Raw genomic sequence first — 5,000 nt, 5'->3', positions numbered from 1 at the left:
ATCTCCCCTTACTCTTCTGTCTTCTAATGTTGTGAGGTGCATTTCTCGCAGCCTTTCTTCGTAACTCATGCCTCTCAGTTCTGGGATTAGCCTAGAGGCACTGTGTGTGTATGTGTAAGTGCGTGTGTCTGCGAGAGTGCATGTGTGTGGGTATGAGTGAATACAAAATCCTCAAAAATACAAAAATACAAAAAATGAATACAAAAATTACAAATCAGACAATCATTTCACAAATGTTTTCAAATTTTTCCATAATGATGCATGACTTAAAAGTTCGACTACTCTCTAAATTTCGCAATAGTTAATATATGTTTTCCTGGGCGCATAATGTGATTCACTACCTTTAGCAAGGTGACTATTGTTTATCAAAGAACATGTAATAGACATAACAAATATAATTTATATTATACCGGTCACAGTCAACAGTGTGGCCAACATGATTATGTGTCAATATAGTTTTCATGATAGTTAGAATTTCCCAATGGCTGCCAGTGATAAGATATGAGCATGTCTTATATAGCTGGCTTCATTGTCTCTAAAGCCATTCCCACCTTGTACGTCATAGAACAGGTAAGACTGCATTACACTGTGTGCACTGTGATGTAAAACACTTAGAGAAAACTCGCTGTGAGGAGTTATTGCGAGAGGTTGAAGGTGCGAAGAATTTCTTGGGATGGAAGGAAGGAGGTGGACAGGTGCATAATGTGGGTAGATGTTGTTCTGTGTGTACTCTCGCTGTCCTTGTGTGGGGTACTGCGTGTAATCTCACTGTGCTTGTGTCTTGGACAGTGTGTACTCTGGCTGTCCTTGTGTGGTGGACAGTATGTACTCTGACTGTCCTTGTGTGGTGGACAGTGTGTTCTCTGGCTGTCCTTGTATGGTGGACAGTGTGTACTCTTGCTATCCTTGTGTGGAGGACAGTGTTTACTCTTGCTATCCTTGTGTGGTGGACAGTGTTTACTCTGGCTGTCCTTGTGTGGTGGACAGTGTTTACTCTTGCTATCCTTGTGTGGTGGACAGTGTGTTCTCTGGCTGTCCTTGTGTGGTGGACAGTGTTTACTCTTGCTATCCTTGTGTGGTGGACAGTGTGTTCTCTGGCTGTCCTTGTGTGGTGGACAGTGTTTACTCTGGCTGTCCTTGTGTGGTGGACAGTGTTTACTCTTGTTATCCTTGTGTGGTGGACAGTGTGTACTCTTGCTATCCTTGTGTGGTGGACAGTATGTACTCTTGCTATCCTTGAGTGGTGGACAGTGTGCACTCTTGCTATCCTTGTGTGGTGGACAGTGTGCACTCTTGCTATCCTTGTGTGGTGGACAGTGTGTACTCTGACTGCCCTTGTGTGGTGGACAGTATGTACTCTGACTGCCCTTGTGTGGTGGAGAGTATGTACTCTGACTGTCCTTGTGTGGTGGACAGTATGTACTCTGACTGTCCTTGTGTGGTGGACAGTATGTACTCTGACTGTCCTTGTGTGGTGGACAGTATGTACTCTGACTGTCCTTGTGTGGTGGACAGTAAGTACTCTGGCTGTCCTTGTGTGGTGGACAGTATGTACTCTGGCTGTCCTTGTGTGGTGGACAGTGTGTTCTCTGGCTGTCGTTGTGTGGTGGACAGTGTTTACTCTGGCTGTCCTTGTGTGGTGGACAGTGTTTACTCTTGTTATCCTTGTGTGGTGGACAGTGTGTACTCTGGCTGTCCTTGTGTGGTGGACAGTGTGTACTCTTGCTATCCTTGTGTGGTGGACAGTATGTACTCTTGCTATCCTTGTGTGGTGGACAGTGTGTACTCTGACTGCCCTTGTGTGGTGGACAGTATGTACTCTGACTGCCCTTGTGTGGTGGACAGTATGTACTCTGACTGTCCTTGTGTGGTGGACAGTATGTACTCTGACTGTCCTTGTGTGGTGGACAGTATGTACTCTGACTGTCCTTGTGTGGTGGACAGTATGTACTCTGACTGTCCTTGTGTGGTGGACAGTAAGTACTCTGGCTGTCCTTGTGTGGTGGACAGTATGTACTCTGGCTGTCCTTGTGTGGTGGACAGTAAGTACTCTGGCTGTCCTTGTGTGGTGGACAGTATGTACTCCCACGCTGTTCAAACGAGAACTCCATAAAACGCTCAAAGGATTCCTGCATTCAACCTCCTGGTTGACCAGACCACCAAGCAAAAGGTCTGGTCAGAGACTGAGCCGCTGGAAAGGTGATCCTCGGAATCATCTCAAGGTAACCGCATTGTAACGTTTGGGACAGAATGTACTCTCGATGGCCAAATGTGGGTGGAAAGTGTGTACTCTCACATTGTGGATTCCCGCTCTACTCGTGCTTACCTATTAGTGCTTCCACTCACTGCTTACCTATCTGTGACTGATGGGGAGGAGAGGGGGGGGGGGGGTATCTAGCGCTTCATGTGCCGGTTCCTTTGCCGTTTATACTAGGTATGCAAATTACCTCTCTCACTATTAACCTTGTCATTGTTTACCGCTCACCAACCACCCGTTATCTTGAGGTTATCTTGAGGTTATTTTGAGAAAAGGCTTAGCGTTCCCGCGGCCCGATCCACGACCAGACCTCCTTTTTGTTACACACCCCTAGGAAGCAGCCCGTAGCAGCTGTTTAACTCCCAAGTACCTATCTAATGCTAGGTAACAGGGACATCAGGGTGAAGGAAACTGCCCATTCGTTTCGCCTCCACCGAGGTCGAATCCGAAACCTCAGGGCTACGAATCCGAAGCGCTGTCCACTCAGCTGTCAGACTCCTTACAGGGCCCCGTACAAGGAACGAGAGTTTACTTACGTCACTTGGACTCCATTGCAAGGTCCACCTTCCACCGATGTCCCCCTTTGTTCAACCTCTATTTAATTTAAATAGGTTATCTTGAGGTTATCTTGAGATGATTTCGGGGCTTTTTAGTGTCCCCGCGGCCCGGTCCTCGACCAGGCCTCCACCCCCAGGAAGCAGCCCGTGACAGCTGACTAACACCCAGGTACCTATTTACTGCTAGGTAACAGGGGCATTCAGGGTGAAAGAAACTTTTGCCCATTTGTTTCTGCCTCGTGCGGGAATCGAACCCGCGCCACAGAATTACGAATCCTGCGTGCTATCCACCAGGCTACGAGGCCCCCCCCCCCTGTTTCTTTCGAGACGAGGTTTCTTTCGCCCATTTTCTATATTCCTTGGGAATGTAGTTATCATATTTCCTTGTTTTCTCCTCTAAGGTAGTGAGGGATGAGTTCTCTGGCTGTGTCCTCGTAGTTGAGGCATTAGTTCAGATACTAATAGAGTTGAATTACGTTTTCAGTTTTCGTTTTTTATTCACAATGCGTGGGTTCAATGGCAGTGCTACACACACTTAAGTAATGGACTTACATAAGTGGTGGGTATAGATTTGAGAGTCTTCTTATTTAAATTCTTAAATGACGTTTTTATGTTTTTAGCCTCCTATATGCTGATGATGTTATCATGTTTACATGACCTTGTGGTACAAGTGTTGGGATTATGTCAATTCCCAGGACCTAGATTCACGAAGCTCCATGTATTTCTTCGTGAGTAGGTGCGCTACAAAGGTTCTTAAGTACTTACTAAGAAAAGCCCTACATACGATTCAAGTAGGTGTTCTTGCGAAGTTATTAGTAATTTTCAATTAGTTCACTTTAGTCTCACTAGATGTCCCTAGGGCTTTTCGTTTGGCCAATCAGAGAGAAGGCAACATTCTTCATCCTACAGGTTTAGCCAATAAAGACGATGGCTTATCGGATTTGTTGTTGTTAAGATTCGCTACCTGGAACAAAAAGTTCCAAGTAGCAAGGGCTTTGATGAGCCCGTGTCATGTCATGTTGTCCTGATGCCTAGAAGTGTGTTATGTTGTCGTGATGCCTGGTAGTTTATGTTGTCGTGATGCCTGGTAGTTTATGTTGTCGTGATGCCTGGTAGTTTATGTTGTCGTGATGCCTGGTAGTTTATGTTGTCGTGATGCCTGGTAGTTTATGTTGTCGTGATGCCTGGTAGTTTATGTTGTCGTGATGCCTGGTAGTTTATGTTGTCGTGATGCCTGGTAGTTTATGTTGTCGTGATGCCTGGTAGTTTATGTTGTCGTGATGCCTGGTAGTGGGTCATGTGGTCGTGATGCCTGGTAGTTTGTCATATTGTGGTGATGCCTGGTAGTGTGTTATGTTGTCGTGGTGCCTGATAGTTTGTCATCTTGTCGAGATGCCTGGTAGTGTGTCATGTGGTCGTGATTCCTAGTTGTGTCCTACGTTGTTGTGATGCCTGGTAGTGTGTTATGTTGTCGTGATGCCTGGTAGTTTGTCATATTGTTGTGATGCCTGGTAGTGTGTCATATGTTCGTGATGCCTGGTTGTGTGTTATGTTGTCGTGATGCCTGGTTGTGTGTTATGTTGTCGTGATGCCTGGTAGTTTGTCATATTGTTGTGATGCCTGGTAGTGTGTCATATGTTCGTGATGCCTGGTTGTGTGTTATGTTGTCGTGATGCCTGGTTGTGTGTTATGTTGTCGTGATGCCTGGTTGTGTGTTATGTTGTCGTGATGCCTGGTTGTGTGTTATGTTGTCGTGATGCCTGGTTGTGTGTTATGTTGTCGTGATGCCTGGTTGTGTGTTATGTTGTCGTGATGCCTGGTTGTGTGTTATGTTGTCGTGATGCCTGGTTGTGTGTTATGTTGTCGTGATGCCTGGTTGTGTGTTATGTTGTCGTGATGCCTGGTTGTGTGTTATGTTGTCGTGATGCCTGGTTGTGTGTTATGTTGTCGTGATGCCTGGTTGTGTGTTATGTTGTCGTGATGCCTGGTTGTGTGTTATGTTGTCGTGATGCCTGGTTGTGTGTTATGTTGTCGTGATGCCTGGTTGTGTGTTATGTTGTCGTGATGCCTGGTTGTGTGTTATGTTGTCGTGATGCCTGGTTGTGTGTTATGTTGTCGTGATGCCTGGTTGTGTGTTATGTTGTCGTGATGCCTGGTTGTGTGTTATGTTGTCGTGATGCCTGGTT

At 46.0% G+C, this 5,000-nt stretch overlaps 1 protein-coding gene across 2 annotated transcripts in view; it reads left to right on the top strand.

The window, feature by feature from the left end:
- The first annotated feature begins 525 nt into the window (after positions 1–525).
- Positions 526–5,000, top strand: part of LOC123765533 (aminopeptidase N) — a 126,719-nt gene continuing 122,244 nt past the window's right edge. The window contains exon 1 of one of the 2 annotated variants that reach the window (XR_011230015.1): positions 526–570. The gene's annotated coding sequence lies outside the window, so the exon portion shown is untranslated. The remainder of the gene's footprint in view (positions 571–5,000) is intronic. The other variant, XM_069333850.1, reaches the window with a different exon arrangement.

This window comes from Procambarus clarkii, chromosome 30 (assembly GCF_040958095.1).
Source record: "Procambarus clarkii isolate CNS0578487 chromosome 30, FALCON_Pclarkii_2.0, whole genome shotgun sequence".
Lineage (NCBI taxonomy): Eukaryota > Metazoa > Arthropoda > Malacostraca > Decapoda > Cambaridae > Procambarus > Procambarus clarkii.
The sequence above is the reverse complement of the archived record's forward strand: the minus strand, read 5'-3'. Positions and strand labels throughout refer to the sequence as shown.